The sequence below is a fragment of the Maniola jurtina genome, chromosome 2, assembly GCF_905333055.1.
Source record: "Maniola jurtina chromosome 2, ilManJurt1.1, whole genome shotgun sequence".
NCBI classification, from domain to species: Eukaryota; Metazoa; Arthropoda; class Insecta; order Lepidoptera; family Nymphalidae; genus Maniola; species Maniola jurtina.
In genome coordinates this window covers 12101465-12111466 of record NC_060030.1, presented here as the reverse complement: position 1 = coordinate 12111466, position 10002 = coordinate 12101465, and the positions used below count along the sequence as shown (strand labels likewise).

At 33.6% G+C, this 10002-nt stretch overlaps 1 long non-coding RNA gene across 1 annotated transcript; it reads left to right on the top strand.

Moving 5' to 3' along the window:
* Nucleotides 1-892: 892 nt before the first annotated feature.
* Nucleotides 893-9696, top strand: LOC123870848. Its single transcript, XR_006797164.1, has 3 exons — nucleotides 893-1071; nucleotides 4491-4498; nucleotides 9685-9696. It is a non-coding gene; the product is annotated as an uncharacterized LOC123870848 (long non-coding RNA).
* The last annotated feature ends 306 nt before the right edge of the window (nucleotides 9697-10002 follow it).

The window sequence follows — 10002 nt, the reverse complement described above, 5'->3', positions numbered from 1 at the left end:
CGCGTATTTATTATTATTTTGCATTTTGGATTGAGTATAAAATTATTTGAATATTTTGCATATCTGTGTCATGGACATCCGATTAGAAAACACTTCCTATTTCCGTCAAGTATCTAATTATTATATACTAGCTGATGCCCGCAGCTTCGCCCGCGTGGATTGGTCAGATCCCCTGCAGCATCAGGATTGAGGAGTTGGAACCAAATTTTTTATGAAACAATGTCGCAAAGTTCCTCTATCGATTAAAAAAGAAATGACGCAAATCGGTTCAGAAATCTCGGAGATTTCGGTGTACATAGGTACAAAAACACAACTCCCTTCTTGAAAGTCGGTTAAAAAAGTAGCCTATGTTACACCCTGGTCAATCCTCTACTTGTATGTGAAAATCCCGTTAAAATCGGTTCAGCCGTTCCGAAGATTAGCCTTTTCAAACAGACAGACAGACAGACAGACAGACAGACAGACAGACAAAAATTTTAAAAACGTGTGATTCAGTTATGGTATCGTTCAAATAACCATAGGACCAGTTATTTCGAAATTACAGACAGACACTCCAATTTTATTTATTAGTATAGATTTATCTGTATGTAGCACCTCTAGCATTTATGTACGAGATTATATTCGTCGCTATGTATATTTGCTGCTGCCGAAACGCTCACATTATTATAATATTTGATTTGTGAATGAATCCGCTCCATACTGTATGGCCTTCACCAAGTAGGTATCAAATAAATTGTGATCAAAATTTTACATAACTTCTATTTAGACACAGCCTCATTCCAATCCGTTATTTCTTTTAGGGAAAGTTTTTTTTTTGTTTCCAATTACACATTTTGATATTTACTGACTCTAATAAATGTCCCAATCTAAATATATAAAAGGAAAAACTGACTGACTGACTGATCTATCGACGCAAAGTTCATTCTTCTCAACGGATCAGGCTGAGGCCATAGCTATTAGGACGTAGGAAATCTGCTAAGAAAGGATTTTTGAAAATTCAACCTCTAAGGGCGTAAAATAAGGGGTTGAAATTTGTGTAGTCCACGCGGATGATGTCGCGAGCATAAGCTAGTTGTCAATAGAGTACCTATTGTGTTGTAGTTCTGTTAGTATTATTAACTTCAATCCAATAAGTTAATTCAAACAATAATCCAGAGTTTCCGATGATATAAAACATGACACTATATAAGTGTAAATTAAAAAATTATAACACTTCTGACAAGTGAAGGTTAAAGTAACTAGAAAAGAGCTGATAACTTTCAAACGGCTGAACCGATTTTCTTAGATTATTGCTAAGAACACTTTCGATCAAGCCACCTTTCAAACAAAAAAAAACTAAATTAAAATCGGTTCATTAGTTTAGGAGCTACGGTGCCACAGACAGATATACAGATACACAGATACACACGTCAAACTTATATACCCCTCTTTTTGGGTCGGGTGTTAAAAATCATTTGATACACATTAATATAATAGGTTGGTACATAAATTGTACAAAATAATCTGTATAATGTTTTGACAAAAACAATAATCATGTATATGCGATGATACTTATAGATATTTTCAAGAAGCTTATGCAAAAGAAATAATAGTTTACATCAGCAAAATCTTACTATTATTATTATTTAATAACTCGTTGATGCCTTTGACTTCATCCACGTGGATTGAGGATTTTAAAATCCCGTGGGCACTCTTTGATTTTCCGGGGTAAAAAGTAACTTATGTGATTTTCCAAGTTTTTAAATATCACGTCGTTCCGTTGCTCCGTTGTGGCGTGATTGAAGGACAAACCAACAACCTAACAAACAAACACACCTTTGCATTAATATTATGGGTAGTGATCAGCGAATGCTATTTTAGTGGTAGTCGTAACTACATCGCTGATTTGTTGCCATGATCTGCTATTAATAAATGAGTACCAGTTATACAAATAGATTAGAATTAGATAAACCGTAGATCGGCTATGTTATCTCGCAAATTAGCAAAAAAATGTGGTCAAATTACCACATTACATGTATTTTAAGTTTTTCTCAAGGCTACGTTTAAAATCTACAAAACAATAATTAGAATAATATATTATGATAAATTATTTTGGACCAATAATAAAAAACGATTCGTAAATAATAATCTCTGATTAGAATAAAGTTGATGGTTAGTTTTGTTTACATACAGCACCTTTTTTATAATCGATTCAAATCGATTTAAATATTCGTTCTACGATGGTTCTATGAGTGGAAAATGAGTTTAAATCTAGTTGTTTTTAGCTTGCTTAATGAATTCATAGAATAGAATAGATTTTTTTTAACAAGTACTTATGGATTGACATATGAATCTACCACTCGTAATGATATGGGGTACTGCATATGGAGATAGTGCATATAGGTCTACGATTTATTTATTACATTAGGCTAATAATGATCCCAGAAATGCATGTTGCTTATTGCATGTATAGCTTAGCTCATAAGTAAAGCATATTGAATCTAATGCAAGCTATCTCTGCTTTGTCAGTTCGTAATAGTGTGAAAATATATCTGATCATTTCAAGCTTATATATCGGTCAAGGAACGATTGTTATCATTTTGTAAACAAACAAAAGCTTAGTGAAGCCAGTGTTAAATGTGCCAAGTTTTCCAACTGTGTTATCAGAATCACTCTCGATTTTTTCGCAGCGAATGATCATCAGCCCATGTGGATGATGTAACATGGCGCACGCGCGTGAATCGTGCTCACATTTCTGACATACGCCAATATTTATAATAGACGACAGACGTACGACTAGACGACTAGACGCCATATGTAAAAAGTAGAGCTTTTAATCGAAGTCCAGTCTGAAATGTAACAAACAGGTCGATAATATTATTATGTTTTTTGTTACTTACATACTCACCAAATTTATTAGGAATCTGAAAATAAATGTAAATAATATGATATCACTTTTGTAAGGATTCAAAAATAAATGGAGATAATAATATAATATGTATACTAATGTGTATACGATAAGAAATACGACCTTTTATACCTCCTACTAGAAAAAAACTGTTTTTAAAAGATCATTAAAGACACATTTGACACGCTCCATATACAAGTATATCCGCGGGCTAAAATCAACAAAGAAATTAATAATCATTTCATTAATTAATTATTTTATTTTATAAAATATAATTTAATTAGTCAGAAATTAGAATATCGTTTCCATTTCGTTACTGTTTCATGTAAAAATTTCTTGATAATATACTGGGTAATAATTGATACTTGATAAGGTATGCAAGTATCTATAAATATTAGTTGTTACCTACTTAATATTTTAGTTTATTGACCTTTAATATATTTAATCATTGCTTGGTGATAGCGCATCTAGCGAGTTAAGTAACCTCATTATCAAGTGACGTTTATTAAATTTAATAGATTTTTAATGAGAAAATTTTCTAGAGTTGTTTAGAAAATTAGAGTAAATTTTCACCCGAAATGAACTTGGCCCACTTTTTACTTTTATGCTTTTTGAATTCAATGTAGGTCGTAGAACTCGGAGAATAAAAGCTGAGTAATTAATGAATGGATTTTTAAATATTCTTATTAGGCACTTAATAGTGCTATGTTATATTAAATTAATTTAATCGATATTTTGATTATTTAGTCACATTTTGGAGATAAATGACTCACCTCGAGTGACCATCAGTCACCGACGATAGTTGAAATAGTCTCATGGTCTAAGATCCGGTGTTGGAAATGTATACCCTCATCTATTGATAGATAATATATTATGCTAATCGCAAATAGGTTGCCTGGCTCATCACGTGCCGATGATGGTAACGTTTTAATTCATTTTTATCGTTCGTCTTACCTAAATTTATGAAAATCGAGCATCAGCTGGTATCATCATCACTACCCCAAGGTATTAAAAAAAGATTGACTATACTTTCCTCTCTGCGCAACTAGGGGTTCCTAGATATAAAGAGGTAAGCGTTATTAATTTACCCTCATATTCTGTTATTTAAAGATAATGGTACCTATATATTTTTAATACCGGATCTCACACTATCGTAAAACTGATAACAGATCTCAATATTGCTCATGTAAAGAATTGGGCCATAATTTTATCGAAAAATGAAAAATAAGACGATCTCTACTAATTACTTAGATATTATATCGAGTTACTGTAATATTTCATTTACTCATACTATGCATAGTACAATTAATTTTCTGACTTCATCCACGTGGATTGAGGTTTTTAAAATCCCGTGGGCACTCTTTGTCGGAGTCGGATTCGCGCCTACCTGCCTATGAACATGAAGGTTAAAAGTAGGTATATTGTTACTATTCATGAGATCTACGCTGACAGACAGACGGTCGGAAGGAGTATGGGTTTAATGAAAACTGCCATACCCCTTCCATCTTGGGCGCGTTTGGAACCCTCGTAGCTTTAGTTTTAAGTTACGTAATTAATTATCACCACTATATCGTACAAATATAATAATTCCAACCATCAAAAGGTACAATAGTACAATACTAGGTACTTTGAATAAATGATTTTGACTTGGACTTTGATCTCAGACTGCACATCACTTACCAACAGGTGAGATTGCAGTCAGAGGCTAAATTGTATCTGAATTTAAAAAAAAATAGGGGTGAACCCTAAAAGTCCAACCTTTAAAAATCGAGATGATCTCATTTTTAGGTCAATAATAATATATTTATGTTTAATAATAAACTTACTGTAGGATTAATGTCTTAGCCATTTAATAATGCCTAAATATAATCTTTCTTTACTTAGAATTTTGAGAACTTTTTATCGGAAATAGAGACACCTCTCTAGGTCTCAAAATTCGAAAAAAGATGTCTTCATATACATACATGAAGCAATATGCATAATATTATTATGCTTATCTTTCAGTAACAAACTAAGATTAACGAAGAACGAATATTCTAGAAGTTATAGGTTACAACTACATAATTATAATAGGTGGTAAGTATTCTATAATTATAGGTAGGTAGGATGGTATAAACTGTCATTAAAAGGTTATAATATAATGAATATGAATTAATTATTGATACCAATTAACTTAAGTACAATAGATGATAAAAAAATTATAAACGCACATCGATATAACTAGAAGGATAGTCAGTGGAAACTTTTAATGTGGGTCCGTATTGAACCAATTAATTATGAACCTGATAAATCACTTCTTCTAGACGACCTTCGTGAGATTAAGGCTTGAAAAAAAAACAGTCAAGGAAACATAATATTAAAAAGGATTAAAAACGGTTTTATTAATTTAAAAAGTAGAAATGCTACGGTGGCTCTATACTTTGTTTAAATATATTTTTTTTAGTGATAAGGTTTTTCTCAATGTAAGTACATAAACATTTTTCTTTTCTTAAAGTATTTATTAAAATGTAGTAAATGTATATTAACTCTATATCTACCTAGTATCACTTGTTTATCTACTTATTAATGTGCTATTTAAAAAAACGTGTTTCAGGTACGAAGCTATAATAAATTAGTCTGACATTGCATGGACATCAAGTTGTAAGCACGAACAAAAATTTTTGAAGACTGCAACTTGTTTAAATTTTTGTTCGGATATTTTCTACTCCGTGGGAAAAACCTACCTAGAGTTCATTGACCTACAAGTGCTTATGAATTTAAGACTCCTTGTTCATATTTTGATCTATGTGTATGATCCACAAAATATCAACATTAGACAAACTCAAATATTATTATAGTGACATGATGATATTCATTCATTATGAAATCTATTGCATACTTAGATAAAAATACCAGCCTATCATAGACGATACAAGTCTGAAAATAATGCGACAAATATATTTTTATCCGAAACCTTGAGCATGACCCAGTTCTAACGTCTTATTTAAAACAAATGCTCACGATGACAAGAATATAAATACTAATATGTATTTAACCAATAGGTAGACAGATCATCATCCACCACTTCCAATGGCCCCACAAAATTCTCGGTCAATGGTCACCTTCATAGATCCCGAATTTACCATGATCATCATTACATCACTGTGCTGTCCACTCTTGGACACAATCTTTATTTACGGTCCACAGTGCAGTTGGTAAGCCCCTATCTGCACTTCTTGAACGCGGCTTCCATCTTAGGACATTCTGCCTTCAAGGAAATGTGGCAAAATTTACGCCACATACCTATTTTCGACTTTATCAAATAGCGTCAGGGCCACGAGGCCGTGCTTAGATCGCTACGCTACGCTTCTAATACGCTACGCTTGCTAATACACGTCACCTAGTTTTGGCCTTTCCTCTTTTGCGTTTATTCCAAGGTTCAAATTATCAATAGAGTGTCTATTAGTTTGCCGTAGAAGCATACAGCCGTTAGGCTGTATGCTTCTACGCGGTTTCCACTGAGTTTCTGAGTTCAAGAAACAGTGGCAAAATTGACTTGACTTGCTTACTTTCAACTTAATATCTAAGGCTGAGTTCTATAGAGTACACTTTGACTTTGCTCAGACTCAAGACACTGTTAAAACGAGACAGCGTTATACCGCTGGCATAAATCTGTCTCGTTTTAACTGAAACTTAGGTCTAAGCAAAGTCAAAGTGCGCTCTAGAGATTTCAACCTAAAGTTTCAGGACCACGATTATTGCGAGAACCAACTGTCTGCGATTCTGCTAAGACAATGCGTCACCTTTTAGCTTCTCCTCTTTTGCGCTTACCATAAGCAGCCATAATGTTTCGCTCTTCGAAGGTCTGAGTGTCTAGCTGGAGTATTTGGAACTTTTGGTGTAGAAAATTACAACATAAAAGAAGAATAAACCATAATTATAGAGCAACTATCTACCAAGTATAATTTCTTAGAATAGAACACCAATCAGCCTCTAGACAAATCGCAATACAGAAAAAACTGCAGAGTACTTACTGGTTTATTGATCAGAAACCTTGTAACCTAGATACGTGGATCTTACGTAACACGTACCTACCTAAGCCATAACATAACCGAGATAACCGAGTCAGCAAGGTAAACGCGAAAGGGCTTTACTTTATATTAGACATACAGACTACTCCGTATATCTATCGGTCGTTGAACCTCAAGAAATCTGTCTTATATAATATTATTAGGTTAGTATATAATTAAATATATAAAATATACAGGGCATTTTTGTTACAGGGCATTCCGCGCCACAAAAACCACAGTCGGTTTTACCGGGCATTGTGTTAACTTATAAATTATAGTGATATAAAAATTTAACGCAGTTATTTATTTTAAATACGTTAGTAATACCGTAGCCTGATGCGATTTTGTACAGGCAACGTTCCATAATTCATTATATACGTCTTATTTGCGGTTGATACGTAAAATTATGCCGCGATATTATATTAGTAAGAGGGAAACGGTCCCAGTTGATAAAATATATCGAGAAGTTAGAGAATATTGTTGCAGTGATATACAATATATTATAATTTATTAAAAATAAATAAAGTTTTTAAGAAACTTAGTTTTTATTTCAAAGATAATGTTTCAATTTTAAATGATGTAGTACCTACCTGTATTGGGTACCTAATTACTTGCCGTTCAGCCTTTTTTTTTTCATAGACGGATAAGTTGTTCTGAAAAAAAAAACTTTTATGAAATTACAAAGCTTAGATATAAATAAGTTACCTTCACTCAGGTTTTCAAATTTCAAATACAATTTCTCTAACCGGTGAATTATTTTTTTTCAGCTGCAAATACAGAAAATGATTAAGTATATATAACTTTTGGTACAAAATAATACTGAGTGTTACTAATTAATTGGAAATACTATATTTCCGTATGTATGGAGGTGAACATAATATTATTATGCATTTCGTACCGGTAGTAGATTCATTACCAAAAGTCAGAGCAAGGCCAAGGTCTAATCTGGTAAGAATATAAAATTACAATAATCATTTAAACTTATAAAAGTATAATGAATTTCCACAACTTTAAAATGCTATGTTTGAATATTTTTTAAATTAATATTTACCTTACTTATGGCATTTCCAATACGTTCTCATTCTTGAACTTTAGTAGGTATTCGCAATTGAAAGTACAACTAAGTATAAGTATTACGAGTTTTAAGTTAAAGCGTTATGTAATAAGAACACATTTCCTTATTATTTTACCTTTCATTTATCACGCAACTGTCATTAGAAATATTGGTATTTTCAATATTTAGCTGACCACAATACCGCAATCAGCGATATTGTAATCTAGTCTGTTGGATTTGGATATCAGTTGATCGTTAGCTGTTGTGTGGAACTGCAGTTTATGTAGAGCGGTGTCATAACTTTTTGACGACCTTCCTGGTGAATGAATGAATGAATGAACATACTTTTATTGTAATCACAAAATTAGTACAGAACAAGTGTAAATTAAAAATTTATAACACCCACAAGTGAAGGTTACAGTAACTACATAGAAAAGACCGAAAAGACCTGATAACTTTCAAACGGCTGAACACGGCTGAACTGATTTTCCTGGACTATTCCGCGCCTACGATCTAAAGTATCTGAGTTTTCCAAAACATCATTTTCAAATAAATAATTATGTATTTAGGCAAAGTCCATCTTGACAGCTTGACATTTGTCAATTGACATAATATTATGAACCTAACGGTTATCTAACCTTCATTTCTACAAGAAAACTAGAAAAGAGCTGATAACTCTTAAACGGCTGAACCAATTTTTTTGGATTATAGCTGAGAACACTCTCGATCAAAGCCACCTTTCAAACAAAAAAAAAAAGTAAATTAAAATCGGTTCATTCGTTTAGGCGCTACGATGCCACAGACAGATACACAGATACACAGACACACAGATACACAGATACACACGTCAAACTTATAACACCCCTCTTTTTGGGTCGGGGGTTAAAAAACACATACAAAGCACAACAAAGTATAGGCAGGTAGGTACAATTTGGCGATAGCGATCTCTTCCAGGCAACCAGAATGGTGCAAAGGACATAGCTAATATAGATATTAGAGGTATATGGCGCTGTGCTAAGTGCTGTGGTCTTATCAGTGGGAGGTCCGGGTTCGATTCCCGACAGGGGAAATTTGGAATTGTATCGAAGGTCGGAGGTTCGATCCCGGGTACACAGAGGTCCCGCGTTGGTGGTAGAAAAGGAGAGGACTATGTGTGCCTATGTATTCAACAGTGGACGTTAACGGGCTGATTACTTCATTTAGGAACATTATGCACCTGCCTTTGCCCTTTGCTCCTCGCGCTACTGTGAATGTTTTCCGTAAAACTTCCGCGATACTAAGACATTGAGTGTTTACAAACTCATATTCTTTTGTATTCGACAGTACATGGACTATGGAACTTCACAGTTCAATAGCATGATGAGTTGGTGGCTATTTATCATGATTCCCTACGATAAGAATAGTACGATGATTGCTTTTATGTTAAAAATGAATAATACAGGAGTCTATACTCGTTGATACAGAAATCTATTTGAATACTTGTATTATACAATACATAATACAAATAGAACATTTATGCGTCGCTCTATTACTACCTACTGAATCTAAAATTATATGTTTTATACGCAATTCAGATCTCGGGCATATCAGAAGAAGAAATAATTTAAAATGTACAGCTAAGGTATGTGATGTGAAGTGTAATGGCAGGAAAATCAACCATGATAAGATAGGTTAGGTAAAACAAGAGTGAATAGTCATTTTCTAGTCTCATAGCCAGCGCCACATCATCAATTTTCATCAGGTGAATGTGGTCAAGCATTTTTAGGGTTCCGTAGTAAAATGGCAAAAAATGGAACCATTACAGATTCGTCATGTCTGTCTGTCTGTCTATCTGTTTGTCTGTCTGTCTGTCCGTCCGTATGTCACAGGCACTTTCTTTCATATCTTCGTTGTCACACAGTTTCGGACAGCATACGTGATTGTATTGTCTGCACTGCTCCTGTGGATAATCAACTTTAAAAGAGTTGCGCAGTACAGTGGCATCGCGCATGCTTGCGGCTCGACTAGAACGT